This window comes from Ambystoma mexicanum, chromosome 14 (assembly GCF_040938575.1).
Source record: "Ambystoma mexicanum isolate Mex_15411 chromosome 14, UKY_AmexF1_1, whole genome shotgun sequence".
Taxonomy (NCBI): domain Eukaryota; kingdom Metazoa; phylum Chordata; class Amphibia; order Caudata; family Ambystomatidae; genus Ambystoma; species Ambystoma mexicanum.
In genome coordinates this window covers 613,278,744-613,295,989 of record NC_090940.1, presented here as the reverse complement: position 1 = coordinate 613,295,989, position 17,246 = coordinate 613,278,744, and the positions used below count along the sequence as shown (strand labels likewise).

At 46.4% G+C, this 17,246-nt stretch overlaps 1 protein-coding gene across 3 annotated transcripts in view; it reads right to left on the bottom strand.

Moving 5' to 3' along the window:
* The window catches only part of ANGEL1 (angel homolog 1), a 375,400-nt gene that overhangs the window by 343,752 nt on the left and 14,402 nt on the right, over positions 1-17,246 (bottom strand). The window lies entirely within an intron of this gene.

The following is a 17,246-nucleotide window of genomic DNA, read 5'->3' as shown; positions in this document are numbered from 1 at the left end:
ACTTTAGACCCATTACTACGGTCCCCTCCCTGTTGAAGATCTTAGACAAAGCTGCCTACAACCATATACAAAAGTTCTTAGAATTCAACAAGCTATTAGGCCTCCGTCAATCAGGCTTCAGGCCACAACATGGCACTGAAACTGCCCTGATTGACCTAAAGACACAAATAGATGACCTTAACGACAAAGGAAACTCAGCCCTCCTGCTGTTGTTGGATCTATCTGCGGCCTTTGACTTGGTTGACCACGAGATCCTCTGTAACCACCTCTCCACTACATCACACGTTTCATCAGAAGCCACTGCTTGGACCAAATCCTTTCTAAGTAACAGGTCGAAGAGAGCGTTCTCGACATCAGCAGCTGCAATACCGATCCCCATCACATGTGGAGTCCCGCAACGATCGTGTGCATCACAGACTATGTACAACGCATTTACCAAACCATTGTTAGATGACCTGGATTACTTGGGTGTGACCTACACTAACTATGTGGATGACACCCAAATCCTCATCCCATTGACAGGTGACTACGCCAACGACCTAGCCCTGATTAACAAAATGTACCTGATCATTCAGGTACGGATGGACACACACGGTCTCTGCCTGAATGATGAAAAAAACTGAACAACTCCTCCTCGCCACGCCCAGTAACCTCTCCAAACTTGGCGATCAATACCAATCTTTTAACATCGATGGCAACACCATTTAAGTTGCTAGCGAAGTAAAAACACTGGGTTTTTACTTAAGACTCCTCCCTCAATCTGAAGAAACAGGTCAGCTCCACTGCCTCGGCAAATGCTTACAACTGTAAGCTCATTCGAGCATGTAAACCCTTCCTCTCGACAAAAAGCTGTATCACCTTGGCTAGAGCCCTAGCCCTCTCAAAAATCGACTATTGCAATGGACTATATCTTGGAGCCAACAAATACATCATTAAAAAAACTACAAATCTTGCAGAATAACGCACCAGGACAGCTCCGAGTATCCCTCGCAGACACCATATCTCTACCATAAGAAGGGACCACAATTGGCTCTCTATCAAAGAAAGAATTCAACTTAAAACTGCATCCCTAACCTACAGATGCCTTAACAACACACCCCCACAATACCTCTCTGATAGAAATCACCTTGAAACAACACGCTCGCATAACTAGATCCGCTAACTTAGGCCATCTACAAATTCCCAGCTACAAACTCAAAATATTTGGAGGCAATAGCTTCCCGGTCCTTGACGCCCAACTCTGGAACTCACTCCCTCCCAATTTTAGAACTAAGCAATCCTTCCACTGCTTTAGAAATAATATGAAAAATTGGCTCATCACCAACGCTGCCCCTCAGTAATACACCTGCCTCTTCTATGTATATATGTAAATATCACCTGCACCGATGCTATAATGTGACCTTTTCTATACCACCATGCTTGTTATAACAACAAATTACTTTGTTAATATTGTTGTACATATGTTAGACATATATCTGCCTGTAGCTGAATAAATGTGCCACCTATTTGTACTTATATTCGATTTTGGGTGCCTTAATAAGCCTGCAACTGTGACTAACCCTCTTACCTGTATATGTATACATGTCAGATTATGTGTGCCTTTATTGTTCCTGTATTCTGTGTAACCAGGAAACTGCATTTATCTTGTACTGCGCTCAGATACCCCTGGGTGAGGCGCGCAATATAAATAAACTAAACTAAACCTGCCCTTTTGGTTGAGACAATGGATCCCTCGATGATGGGAGATCCAATTCTGAAGTCCCTGCTAACTCCTGGAGGTCTGGAAACCAAAGCTTGCGAGGCCAGAACAGAGCTTTAAGAATCATTGTTAGATTCTGTGACATCTTGAATTTGAGCAATGTTTGTGCATCAATGGGAGAGGTGGAAAAGCGTAAAGTGCTAGGTTTGAGCAATCCAGGTGTAGGGCATCTCCCAGGGACTGAAGACCCTGACCCTGCTTTGACGCAAACTGAGGGCATAGAGTGTTGTGCTGATTGGCATAGATGTCTACTGCTGGATGGCCCCACCTATGAAATATCATCTGCGCTACTGATGGTTTCAGTTCCCTTTCGTGCAGAGCAGACTGTAACCAGCTTAGTTTATCTGCTAGGACGTTCTTCTTTCCCTCCAGATGGGACGCCAACAAGAAAATGTGATTCTGAATAGCCCAATACCAAAACTTCTCTCCAAGGAGACACAGAGAAAGGGAACAAGTACCCACTGCTTGTTGACACAGAACATTGCAGTGGTATTGACCGTGAGAAATGTTACCACCTTTACTTGAAGGGAGGGAAGAAACGATTTTAGAGTGAAAAATATGTCTTACTTCCAGAACATTTACGTGGTCCTTTTTTCTTGAGAAGACCAAAGGCCATGTGCTGTTAGACTTTGACAATGGGATCCACAACCGTACTCAGAGTCAGTTGTAATAACTATTTGGTGAAGGGGTGGCTGAAAAGGAGACCCGATTAACAGGTTTCTGGGGAGTTCCACCAGGTTAGTGAGTGGAATTTGAATCTTCATTTCCTGAGAATGTAGCAGTTGGTTTCAGTTGCAGGCATATTGCCATTGAACTGTTCTCATACGAAGCCTTGCAAAGGGAACTAGATTGATACAAGTGGCCATTAGCCCCAAGAGTCTTTGAAACCACCAAGCTGTTAGGAACTGATGTGTTTGGAACACCAAAATGACTTGCTGAATTGCTAACACCCTTTCCAGGATAGCAAAGGCTTTCTGAAGAGTAGTGTCTAGTACTGCTCCTAGAAATTGAATCCTTTGAGAAGGAATGAGTTTGGATGTTGCCACATTTATCGAAAACCCTAAGTTGAAAAGAGAGTGGCATGTTAATTGCATCTTTTGAAGCAATTCATCCCGACACTGGGCCTTCAGAAGCCAGTCGTCTAGGTATGGATATAGATGTACTGTCCTTAAACGAAGGTAAGCTGCCACTGTTCCCAGAATACTTGTGAATACGATGGATGCAGAATTGAGGCCGAAGGACAGACATGTGAACTGGTAATGAGACCTACCTATGGAAAACCTCAGGTATTGGTGCTGATCTTTGAAGATGAGAATGTGAAAATAAGAATCTTGCCGATCTATAGATGCCATCCAATCGTTGAATTGGAGAGAGGTTAGAATCTGAGGAATGGTAACCATATGGAAGGTTTCAATTTACAGAAACTGGGTGAAACCTGACAGTCTTATTCAGGATTATAAAGTAACAGGAATAAAACCCTGACCTATTTCCTCTTGTGGAACCAATTCTATTGCTCCCAAGGATAGAAGTTTTTGCATATCTACCAGGAGCTCCAGGGATGATTTTTGGAACTGGTGGGGACGTTGGGAGAATAGCAGGAAGGGCAAGACGGTAACCGTGTCGAATAATATTCAAAACCCATTCCTCTTGAGTGATGCTCTCCCAATCCTTCCCGCTACCAGGGATGTATGCTCCTTGATAATGGAGCTGAAGGTATGTACATCCCTGGGAGGAAGTAAAATAGACTTCCTTTGATCTTGCAAAGAAATGGAAGAAGGGGAGGGCCCTGACTTTGTTTTAGGTCTGTATCTTCCTCTTCTTAGAGGAGTAATAGGATTTTGTGGATGTAGAAGGATCACAGTTCCCTTGAGAACGTGGTTTGAAGATTAAAAATGTTGGCGATACGGCTGTTTCACCGAAATTGAGCTAAGAGTTTTAGTAGCAGTGACACTGGCTTTACATTTTTGAAGGACCTCATCAGTGGAGGGATCAAAAAGTGTTTTGCCGTCAAAGGGAAGGTTGAGAACTTTTGCTTGAATATCCTGGTGTAGTGAAGAGGCTGATAAGTAGACATGTCTTCTAATGCAGACTGCATTAGTGACTGCTCTTGCTATTGCATCAGTGAGGTCCTCAACAACTTCAAGCTGTTGGATAGCCGCCTCTCTACCTTCTGAAAGCCAAAAGGAAAACTTGTCAGTGGCCTGCTGACGGAGCAGATCAGTAAAGCGCTCCAGGTTCCCCCAATTAAGGATATTAAATCTTGCTAAAACTGTAGCAGTATTTACTTGCCTGATTTGCAGAGTAGCGTTAGTTTAAGACTTCACCTTGTGCTTCCCAGGCCTTTGCATTCTTATCTAGAACCGAAGATGGAGAAGAAGCTTTGCCCTTGGTGCCTAAGGCAGCTGAAACTACCAAAGATAGCGTTGAAGATTTCCCATAAGCAGGAAAGGCTCTTTCTTAGTCACTTTATACTTGGTGTCTAAAGCTTATGAGATGAGAGGATCCGAATGAGGTTCTCCCTAGCGTGCTAATGCTTGCTGTAGGATAGATAATTCCATGGGAAGCTAATTTTTAGAATGCTGAGAGGGCAGTTTGCCAAAAACAACAGCCGTTTCAGGGTTACCTTTAGGAATTATTTCCAAGGCCTGCATAGCTTTTGCTACAATCTCATGAAACATCTTAGATGGTGACAGAGTAGTGTCGTCATCTGTATCAGTGTCTTTGGAAATGTTCTGTTTCTTGGACGGAGGAGCAGTATCCTTGCTGTCGACTGACAGTGATTGGCGCAGGAGTAGGATCAGGGGGAACTGATCCCTGAATATTAGGAGGCATTTTGTCTCTAATGTGTTGAGCCAGAACATCTAAGAAAGGCTCAGAGAGCATGGTTTCTAAAACCATATTGGTTGTCATTTGCCATTTGTGAAGGATTAGGTTGGGGCTCTTGTAACCCAAAAGGATATCTAGAAGAGACAAATCCCGGTAGACTGATGGTTTGGATTATAAATGTTCAAAACCACAGGTCTAGGTACTTGAATATTAGTTAAAACCAGCTGTGGTCCTGAATGAGATGCTGGGACTTTTGGTTGAGCCAAATTGTCCTCACGCCGAGGAGAAAATTGTGGCAAAATCTGCGGAGAATTCACTGTCACAAGAGTACTGAATAATTGTTCCGGAGGAACTGTAAAAAATGTTGAAGTATCAGTCTTCAGAATCAGAAACGAGAATTTAATTATCTTTCTGACTCTCCGGTACTGAATCAGAGATTGGGATAACAGGTTATTTTTTCCCACTTGTGCTTCTTTGGAAAAGTCAGTACTGGACTGGATCCCAAGCGAGAATGTTTATGACTCACTTATGTGCCTTCTTCAGTACCGAGGAGCTTGAGGGCTCAACTGCGATAACCGAGGATAAGATGTTATCCTTCGGTACCGAAGTACTGGAAAGTTTACTTGCAGTAGCCACTGTGGCTGGAGCAGATACAAGGGAATCGGAAGGTACTGAGTCAACCCCGTAGGCGCGCGCCTCTCTGGAGGAACCCTTGTCTGTTCGGATTACCCAGGCAGAAGATGTTTTCCCCGGTACCTTAACAATTTGGTCTGGTGTAAACAAATCTTCCTGTACCAGGTGGATCTTTTCAGATCCGTTCCCATCTGGAGGTAATAGGGTTTTCCCACCCATGGGTACTCTCAGGGGAAAACGCTTGGGGGATCCCCCTAAACGCCCCAGTGCAGACCCCAGAACTGAGGAGGCGCTCTTCCCATGGGAATCGGGTGAATCCCGCAGCAGAAGACACAGATCCTCACCGTGTGTGTGGTATACCCAGACAGCGGACGCAGGCATGATGGGGATCGGCCCCTGAGAATTGCTTCCGACAGCAAATGCACTGTTTGAATCCTGTTGTATACTGCATGCGAGGGAAGCACTGTGAAAAATAAAATTTAAATGAATGACCAATCGCTAAGGAAAAAGGAACGGACAGCAAAAAGTAACGCCCCGAAAAGGACAGTCGCAGAGCGCAGCAAAATTCCAACCCGCCCAGTAGCTGGAAAAATAGAACTGGGTGTGGAACGTTGGTGACGTAGGGGTTAAGGTGTGGGCCCGGCGCAGGGCCGGACGCATGAGTGACGTAGGCCCTACACCTTCAATTTTCTTAAAGTGACCGCAGCCATCTTTTGCAGCCAGCATCTTCCACGTACCCAACCAGTTGGAAAGGAGGGAGAGCAAGGACGAAAGAGAAATATATTTTCTTTTATGTAAATTATGTACCATGAAGAAAGTATTGATAGCAATAAATGTTCCTGGTTAAAAAACCTTTTTTTACTTGCCTCTTAATCCCATCACAAATGAAGATTTATCGTTTCCTCAAAACAAAAGACTGCACTCCCAATTTACATAATTCAGAATGAAAAAATACAAACCTCCAAGTTCTCTTTAACAGCCTTCGGGGGGGAGAGGGGAAGAAAAAAGCGACATTCAGAGCAAAAACAATGCTCGGTCAGAATGCACTAGTGTAGGTAAGGCTTGCTGAAGAGGGGCAAAGCTAATAAATGTCAGGGAGGGTTGTTCACCCCAGAATCCCATCTCAGTCATGAACCAGAACAGTTGTAGGCTTCTGTAGGTTTAGCCATGTGCATAGACACAGGGCCCAAACAACTATACAAAAAGGGTTGTTTGAGCAGTGAAAGCAGACCAAGCCATAGATGAAACTCACTCAGGACAAAGAGTTTGTGGCGCCACCTTCTGCAAACTCCCATTGCTTTAATTAAAGAGAGGACACAAACATGGTAATTGATTTTAACAATGTTAGAATCTTGTTCTTCAACACTGGTATACCTCCTTAGTCAGATTCCCCTGTATTCAGAGGCAATAATGTGGCCAGACATACACCATTTTTTTGAGGGTCAGGACACTACAATTACCAGTCATAAAACTGAAGCACACAAGTAGCGTTCGACATTGCTGGGAGCTATGTAGCTCCGACGTCTAGCTTAGGAGAGCCTGGTTAGTTTGAAAACATCTGATAGCAGGAGCAACTTTTCACTCCAAGGTATTAACTTTGTATGTTTGGTAGTATGGATAAAGCCAAATTAAAAGACACATCCAAAGGACATTATTTAAAAGCAGGATGGAATATATATGATGGAGAGAAATGTAGTGTTTGCATGTTATGCGCAAGTTGGATTTGCATTGCGTTGTGCACTAGCTCCTGATGCCAAATACACAGGAGCTGCTTTTAGTTGATATCATGCATTTAGAAATGATGGCTTCCCACGGATTAGAGCCATTATCTGGCCTTACTAGGGCATTATTACAATGCGTGGAGAGGAAAAAAAAAAAAAATAATAATACACACACACACACCTCTCTTTTTCTTTAATCCTTGTAGCCGCTACCAGGAATCACCTTATGACTGTGGCAAAACAGGTTATTTATTAACATCTGCCTTCATCGTGAAGTTGAAAGTGGATGGTAAAATAAATACACCTGAAAGTTTCAGTTAAGTGCTACATTCTACAGTGTTGGGATGGAAAGGAGTATTGGAAAGGAGTAGATCACCACCCCCCCAAACCCCAAGCGCCTTCAGGTGAGGCAACTCCCCTATGAAGTAGTGTATAAGGGGGAAGAGAACCGCACTATGAAACTCTGTGCGGAGGTAATATAGCACGAACAACAGATGCATAGCATTAGGACACGCATAGAACGAAACGCCATTTTGTAGTTATGGCAAAAGCACAGGCTTGCTTCACTGCGCTACGGTAGCCGAGCTCCATGAACAGATTTCTCTATGCCCAACATCACAGAATGAATGCGCACCACCAGTTCTCACGGAAATCCACTTCTCCCATGTCTCTTCACTGTTGCAAACAGTATCTTTCCACGAAATGCGCCCTGCAAGAGCGTGAGCCAACACCAGGCTCCGCGCAGTGCTCATTCATCACCACTAAGCTGCCAGAAGGCCTCTAACCCCCACCCAGCCACCCAAAGCCAACCCCACACCACTGACCCAACCCCCATACCCTTGCATTCCATGATAAGCAAGCAACTCCCCTGTCCTAGCACAAATCAAGTGACCATAAAAGATCTAAGCATGCGCAGCTTGTTCTCGCCCCCGCCACAGCATAAAATACATCCTATGTAACACGAGGTACAGGGCGGGGGGATAATTTATAGATCCAACCCCGGGTGGAGACCTTGGGTGCAAGAGGAGCGGTATCAACGAAACCCAGAATGTATGGGTCAGTGAGACTGTATTTCATCCTCCCTTCCCCCTGGCACCAATCCCGGCCTGCCCAGGTGCATGCCACAGTGATGTAGTAGTAGGCTTAGGTGTGCTAGATTAGATGTAACCCTGTATTTCATGAGCGACCTGACCTTCACTAGACAACAAGATGAGCCCAGCTGACCCACATGGAGCGAAGACAGCGGATGAACCAACCAATTGTAGCCCGACATCCCACATGGAGCAGGAGTATGTATACTGTCCACCCAATTAAATGTGCTAGTTTAGACCCTATACGTGATGTCATCTACGAGGATGTGGTCCCTCAAAAAGAAATGTAATGTATTTTGGAGTCAGAGCGTTCTGATATTTGTATTCTGTATAATTAAACCTTGTTATCCTTGCAAGCTATCTCCTGGCTTATTTCCCCAGAGGGTTGTATTCATGAAGTGTGCGTTAACAGGTACTTCCCTTGGCAGTTCCCTTACAAGCCACGTCACACTGCTGTCCCTGGGTGTTGCAAAGCCAGAGTAGTGCTGAGGTCAGGGGGGTCACAGAAAAATCTTAAGGGCCCCACAGGCAGCCCACGACCTGCATAACGAGCAGTCCTGCTCCAGAGAGACCAATGGCCAGAAAGGACTCTTCTTGAGAAAAACACACTAACCTGTGGGGAAGGGAACACTGACAAAGAGGGACCACTCAGTGGGCAGCCTAATGGCCAGAGGTGCCCTCCACCCAAGTAAAGCCAATAACTAAGATGATTCACCTAAACACCAGCGAGTCGCGACCTCTGCTACTCGCTCTCTTTCCCCTCTGGCCCGACTCACTCAGCAGGACATACTCTGGATGCTCTGATCTCTTCAGACCTCCCCCTCTCTATCCCTCTGACCACTCCCCTCTCCTGATACTCTTGATGTTCTTGCCCCTGTCATGAGGATCCGCTTGAAGCCCAAAGCCAAGTGCAACTCTTGGTACGACTCTGGTCTAGTTACCCTTAAACGCAAGTGTAGGGTGGCTGAGAGGAAATGGCGGGCTTCTTGTGCATCCTCTGACAAACTGGCCTGCCGCCTGCTCCAAAGGCAATCCCGCCTCCTTGACCGCACTAAGAAGAGAACCCATATCCAACCCACGTCCCTGCGCCATCTAACAACTCAGCCAAACTCTTGAAAATCTGCAAGGAGCTGGACAACCCTGCTGCAGTCTCTACCGCTCCTGTCGCCTCCCAGGACCTCTGCACGGCCCTTGCCCCTCACTTTATCTCAAAAACCCTGTCCACCCTCTCGTCCTCTCCACCTCCTCCTCCCCCTTCTCTCTCTGATACCACTGGCCCCCCTGCAGCTGCCTCTCCTCCCTCTTGATCATCCAAAACCATCAAGGACCACATTGACACCCTTGCTCCTGCTCTGGCCTACTTCTGAAACCACTCCTTCGCCTCTGGAGTCTTCCACTCTAAACACTCTCTAGCGCACCCTCTTCTGAAAAAACCCACAGCCCGATCTCCATCACTACACTACTTTCCTGGAGAAACTACTGGAAAAGCTGGCCATCTCCCAGCGTAATCTTCACACAGATTCTGTTGGTTGTCTCCGTCACCATCAGTCTGGCTTCAGAGCTGCCAGAAGCATGGAAACTGATCTGAACATCCGTGAAGACCTACTCTCCAAACTTGATTCTAATTAAGCAATAGAACCCGAGCGTGGGGGGTATTACCGACTCAGGTAATGCCCCGGGCCCCATAGGTAAGGACGGGAGGACAGGCACTAAAACCTTTTTTTTTTTGGTCCCGAAACGCTGGGGCGCTGCGGCGTTTCGGGAGAAAAAAAAATAAAAAAAGAAAATGGCCGGCGCCATGGAAAGGGAAAATGGAGTCCGTTTTCCCTTTCCATGGCGGCCATCGGGAGGGAAAGGAATTTAAAAAAAAAAAATGTAATTAATTTAAAAAAAGACTTACCCGAGTCCCCGGCGGGGGGGCGAAGGCAGCCTCTCAGCCGCGGGGAGGCTCGGAGCGGGGATGGCCCCGCTTCGAGCCTCCTCATTGGCTGAGGGGTTGCCACGCCCCCTGCCGGGGACAAAGGCGGTGGAATCCCGACAGAGGGATTCCCGGCCGGGTAGGGACCTGGCGAGAGCCAATCAGAATGCTTGTTGCATTCAAATTGTCTCTCGCCGGGTTACTAATATCCCATCTGTCCTCCTACTTGGAGTTTCTTCTGCCTTTGACACTGTCAACCATGCCATCCTGCTCAATCGCCTCCGAGATAATTTGGGTATCACTGATCAGGCCCTGGCCTGACCACCTTCCTCTCCAACCGGCCCTCCTAGGTCCAACTTGGGTCATTCCTTTCCTCCATCTCACTGTCTACCTGTGGCGTCCCCCAGGGTTCTAACCCCTCTCCCTGGCTCTTCAACCAATACCTGGCACCGCTTGCCCACTGTATTGCTGGTCTCTACTCAAACCTTCAATGCTATGCGGATGGCAACCAGCTTGTTTTCAGGCTTCCCTCTGCCACCTCTTCTCCCAATCTCATCTCTGACTGTCTGCAATCCAGGAATGGTGCGCCGCCAACAACCTCTGCCTTGATGCCAGTAAGACAGAGATCCTCCTCATCAGCACACCTGCACCTTCCTTTCCTGTCACTCTTTGGCCAGCCTCCCTGGGCCCTCTCCAAGCTGCCACCTCGAAGGCTAAGAACTTTAGGGTCATCTTTGACTCCACGCTCTACTTTTCTCCTCACGTCTCGGAAGTCTAAAAAAAAAATCTAACTACCAACTGCACCTCCTCAGATGTATTCTTCCTTTCCTCTCCTTCCGTCAGAAGCTCACTGTCGCCCGGGCTCTGGTTCTCTCTAGGCTGGACTATTGCAACAGCCTCTTTCTAAATCTGCCTGAAACCACTCTCCGTCCTCTGCAGCTTATCCAGAACTGGACTGTGAGACTTGTCCTTGGCCTCAAGCCTTGGGATCGTATCTCTCCAGCCCTGAAATCTCTTCCTTGGCTCCCAGTGGCTGCAATGATTAAATTAAAGACCCTCTGCATTGACCATAAGGTTTTCTGGGGCCTGGGCCCACAATACCTTCAACTCTTCCTCTGTAAATACATTCCTACTCGAGCTCTTCGCTCCTTCACCTCCAATTCCCTCAGGGTCAGTCGCTTCTCCAAGCAACGAGTTGGGGGGTAGATCCCTTTCATCTGCCGGGGCCTCCCTCTGGAACAGCCTCCCTGCCCCCCTGAAACCTGAGAACCATCTTCAGTTCCGGAAGCACCTCAAGACCTTCCTCTTTGCTTCTGCCTTCGCTCTTCCTCTCCCCTGCTAATCTGTCTGCTTTGGCACCGGCACCTGGTTACCCTCTGATTTCGGGCCCAGATCCCTGCCCTCCCAGTCACACACCTGCACTTGGGTCTGTATCTGCAACCCTACAGTCCCCTTCCAGCACTCAGACACCCGTTGTCTACACCTTATTCTCGCACTTACCACCTGCTGGCCGCACTACCTGTTATTCTATCACGTGTTCAGCACTCTACACCAGTCCCCCTCGCACTTTCCCCCTTCCCTCTTCCCTGCACTTGCACGTTCTCAATGTCACTGTGCCTAGTAAGATCGTTGTTTTGTTCTCCCTTGTTTGCCCTCCCTTGCCTCGTCGCGCTCTGAAACACTTGTGTATGGGTGTGATACAAATAAAATATATCATATAATGACGAGCAGTTATTTCTGCACGTAAAGACCAATAACTAGCAAACAGCCCCTCCAAAGAAGACAAAATGACTAGGTGACCCCATGCGCCAAAAGAAGAAAAAATTAGAGAACCCCTCTAAAGTAAGATGAATTAGGAGGCATTCATCACTCTCCCCCACCTCCTAGTGAAAAGCCAATAGCCAGAGGACAGCGCCTCCTCGATAGAAAGGCCCACAATCAGAGATCATTCATCCAGACAAAAGATTCAAAGTGAGTTTATCAAGAGAAAGGCCACTGGGCGGATGACACCTTTCCCGAGAAGGATCAATGACTGGAGGGGGGACTTACCTAGAGAAACACCAACCGTCAATGGCAGGACCCTTCAGAAGGAGGCAAATGAACATAAAGGATTCCTCCAAAAAATGTCAACTGTCAGAGGTAACTCAGTCAGTGAACAGCCCATGACGGGTATATAACAAGCTAGTACTCGTTCAAAGAAAGCGAAATGTCAAAAGGGGGCCCTTACAGAGAAAGGCAAATAAGAAGAGGTGAACCACACTAGGCCAAATGCCAGATAAGACTGCCACTGAAAGCATACTGACCAGAGGAGACCTCTATGGAGAAAGGTCAGCAACTGGACATTAATCCCCAAGAGAAAGGTCAATGACCAGAGACGGCTTATAAGCAACAGGCCAATCACCAGAGGTGACTTATGTGCGAGAAGCCAATAAGTGAATGGCTACAGAAACTCGACTTCACCACAAGAAAATAGAGAGCGATTCTTGAGATGCTAATGGCAGAACAGGAATGGACTCCGAGCTCCTCTCACACATCTATGTGATCCTTGCATGGAGGCCAGGGTTTAGGAAGACAAAACTCAGCTCCTCCCAATAAAGGATGTATGCTCAAGGGCAAGGCTAATCAAGAGGTGCTGATCTCCCCTCCACCGTACAAAGGTTGACATGCAGTGAAGACGACAAGGAGAAGGTTGGCAAACAAGCTGTTGTGCCTGCTTTTGGGGGTGAGTCTAAAGTCTTTTTTTGAGCGGTTTAAGAACACCTACCAGAGGGTGTTGACATGGTTTCCACCAAGTTCGTCTACACTCTCACAATGTTTAATATGGCAAAGCAGTCAGGCCTCACTCTTAGGAAGGGCGAGAACAAATAGATTTTACATCAAGTCACAGGCAAGAACACAAAGGTTGAACCACACAGTAGATATACTGAAAGTATACCCTTTATTACAAAGGTCGGTCAGTCCTTATGTAGAACCATTAAGGGGTCTAGAAAAGACCCAACTCTCAATTAAAACCAGTAGTAAAAAAGTGAACCAAGTTACTGCAGCTTTCACTATTTTGGAAGGATTTCAAACAGTTAACTGTAGTATTCCTTTTAGCAAGGATATGAAAAGAAAAGGCATGTTTGAGGGGGGGAAAAAGAAAGCACAGGAATTCTTTAAAAACGCCAGAACCACATTAGCAACAAATATGCAACGAAGACTGTAAAGTAGGTAAATGGCTCAAGTTCTTTAAGGAAGTTCTGTTAGTTTAGAAAAGTTTGCCCGCAGACGCCATGGGGACACAATCAATGTGCTTGCGATCAAAACGATAATGTCGGTATTACTTACAGGTCCTGGGAGCAACCGCCCAGCTGGAGTGTCTTGGGAGACACCAGAAGAAGACATGCAGGCCCAGATTCGATTACCAGAGGTCTGGTACTTGATGGATGCAGAGTGGACCACCAGCCCACTGAAAAAACCTCTGATCAAGAGGGCCTTGGGGCTGCAGACAACCAAGAGACCCTAAAGGGGAGGATCAACCATAAGATGGGTGGGGCGGTCAGGGAGCTGGGGATGCATTCCCTGGCTGAAGGATATGAGGAATGCCTTGGAATTGCGGTGCAGTGGTCACTTTAGGCATCAAGCTGGAGTCTGGCTAGGCGCAGGTTCCAGCCTCCCATGTCTGTTAGTAAAAGTACAGAATAGGACCAGAAACACAAAATCCACCACGACGGAGGACCCCCTCTAGGTGAGCCATGAAGAGGAGCGCATGGCAGCACCACTGGGTAGCACCGATGTGACCCCTTAAGCCAGGTTACAGGCAAAGGACTGAGCACAGGGAGCAGGATGGTTTTCTGATGAGGAGCAGTTGCAGGGTGGGGGTAGAGTTGTTCCAAGGTGGAGTTGCTTGCCACGACTATCAGGAGCACTCCCGGAGCAGAAGCAGAATCCTCTGAGTCACCCAATTTCTCCAGCATCTTCTAAGGTACGTTTTGGCAAACAAATAAATGCAATGGCCCAGAGTCTCCATATTTACTGAAGCTGGGCTTTGCTTTGGCAATCAATCCACGGCCACACTCCTCTCAACCTTTTGGCACCCATCTAATCAGGATTTGCCAGTCAAACTCCATCCTTCCGGCTACACCCACAGACACATTTGGATTTAGAATTCTGGGAGACCCTCCTTCAGTTTAAACCCGTCACACAACAGCTCATTTTGGGACTCTGCAAAGAGGCTACTTCATGCTGAGGTACAACATTTTTAAAATGCCTTGGCAGTTATTTTGCTACCACATAAGGGGCAAATGGCTACCAGTGTGGTAAAAAGGCTACTGGGTACAGTTGGCCAATGTAAATGCCACACACCCTACTTCCCAACACACCTTCTGGGTGAGGCACACATGGCCAGGAAGACATTTGTGCTACTAAGAGCAGCACAACGGGAATTGCTGCTGCAGGAGCGCCTCAGTGGAAGTCCCTCTGAAAGCAAAAGGAAAGTCTAGGAAACCGAAAAGCCAGCAAAAAGCTGAGAACTACTGAAATAAGAAAAAGGAAATACTAAAACTAATTTAGTACCTAACACTACATATTCGGCATATAACATTTTACGTTCAATACATGGAAAAACCGTATCAAACTAAGGATTAACCAGGGCACAAACACAGTGCACCCTTACGTTTGCTCAAAGTAGAAAAGTTATTTTTACAGACGTATGGAAATCCTAAAGCCTGAATCCTCAGAAAAAAAGGTTTTTGGTTTAGGGACAACAAGCGATCATAAGTATTGTGTCTGGCAGACAAGGAGAGATTTAAAAGTTTAGGTCGGTTTCCTTTCAATTCACCTACTACCTCAGAACTATTGTGCGTCTGTGGGTGGGAGCATCATGCCTTCCAAGTGCGAGTGCGGTATTCGAGGGCAGGGCTGCGACAATTGTGCATGAGCAAAAGAGAGTGCAGGCCCTCAACCTTTCATGTATCCTGGAATACCCAAACCGCAACAAGAGGAGACCTTCACACACCAACCACAAAAAGTCACTACAATGCAACCGACAGCAAGACCAACAATTTGAAAGTATCAAGGAAACCCATAACACCACCTACCTCCTTGACCGACCCTCAATTTCTCTACACCGCACACAAATGCACAACAGCCATTTGCTAAATGCTTATAAAAGACCCTCTTCCCCAAGCTTTGACCATCAGACAGTTCTTACGCCTCTAATTTCAACTCAGCCCCTGGCCAACACACAGCTACAATACAAGCACAACGTCGGCTTTCTGGCCAAAAAGCCCTCATGCCATCTAAACTTCCCACCTGGAAGTCCTTAGCAATCAGAGCTCAGGGTACATCAGATCTGCAATCTCAACAAAAAGCACTGCAATGTTGCCTTCCCCTCTCCTCCTAAGAGCCAAGCCTACGACTCTCAGATCCGTCAGCATGCCTAGAAAGCATGCACATGACAGCTGTGTGCAGTAAAAATGCTAAAATTACATAAGAAGACAGACTGGTCCGTTGAATCCTCTTTTGGTGGAGCACCATGAGGACGCAACCAAGAGCGTTTTGCAGATGATACTAGCCGTGATGGGTAACAACAGGCAATTTGTGTATATGCTCAATTGTAATTTGGCGCTTTGCCTCCCAAACTTTAATCTTTGAACACGAGCTCAGCCAGAAGCCCAAATTGGATTATGCTGAGAACTTGTGGTGAGCTGGAGTGTGAATAACTGGTGGGGTGTGAAAACAAACACACACCAAGCGTTGGTGGGCCAGATGAAGTGGCACTGTCAGATGTGTGTTGCCTGCCTGTGTCTTGGATTTGAAAAGCTACCCATGCCTAACTCTCGCCCTCTAGAGTTTTACTTCAGCTGGTGAGATCACTTGAGGAAGTAGGAGGCAAGGGTAAGCTGGCACCTACGCTTGTGGGGGGTGGGCAGTCTGCTCTGTTGAGCTGGGATATTAACACTTCAGGTGCGTCGTGCCTAGGGTCCTGTGGTCAGTATTGCACATAGTCCAAATCAATAGTGGGCAACCTGCAGTCCTTTTGGCATGGGACTGCAATGAGCGCTCTACATTGAATAAGTTGCAAGCAAAACATCTGGAGAGCTGCAGGTTGCCCACCAATTGTCTAAATTGCTGTGACACTGAACTGCTGGTCCATCTTCAACAGCCTGTTAAAATGCACTGTACAGAAGTATATTTTGGCTGGCCAGTGTGCTTTCACCCTATCGGAGATAACTAATGGTTAATTGTAACAAACGTCTGTGGGCTAATATCAACTAGTTTTAGCTTATACAAGCAAAGATGAAGACACGTTTAGTCCAGGGTGATAAAACCTAAAGAAACTGGACTTGTCTCAAAAGTGTGAACTGAAGATTGACCAGACTAGTGCAGGAGGACAAGATTATGCAGATATAATTTTTTACAAGAAAATACTCCAACTTTGAATCTGCAAAGACAGTGCTTATGACCCCCAATAAAAACATGAAACTGCATCGCTTTACAGTGAAAAACAAATGAAAATGGCACCTCAACAAGATGTCATGGACAGAACATTTCTACGGCAAATTAGTAGCCATTTAACGACCCCTTTAATACCTGTGCACAGCACATGACTATGCGTTTTTTTTGTCTCAATTTTACCACTCAGTATCAAACACCTTAATCTTACAATTCATGTTGCCATTATTATTTCTTCTACAATCGTGGCATTGATTTCAGAGGACAACAGCAGAGAACCCACTGGCTGTAGACGGTCAGATACCTTTGGCTATTAAGTGGCAGTGCAAGACCTACCTATGAGTCAGCATTGTTGGCATGGGTAGTGGAAATAGGTAGGATGTGGAGAGTGCACAAAGTCTGAGGGCGTCTGCCCATGCTAGACCCTATGGCCATTTCTATCCACCAACTGAGCCTTCCCACCCAAAGGCACTCCTTCGGGTGTCTGTACTAGCTTTGTGCTTTTAAGCAGATGCCGCTGTTATTTCTAAGGGGTTTTTAATTGCAGCTATAAACCGGTTCCTGGTGTAATAAAAATGCTGTAACCAAGTGTGCCTTCATCCACTTGACATGTGTGTCCTTGCATCTGTTTCTTGCGCACTGAATTGCTCTAAAAAATAAAATAAAAATAAAAAGCCCCAAAGCCAACAGCTTTCGCCGCCGGTACTGCCTTAAAATACCCAGCCACTTACACCATTTACCAGCTATTGCCTTTTGATGCAGTACCGTTATGGCAGTGCCTGCGGAATGCCCATCTCATGCCTACACAAAAGGCAAAATGTTTGGCTTTGCCAATGCTTTTTTTTTAACTCGTCAACTAACCA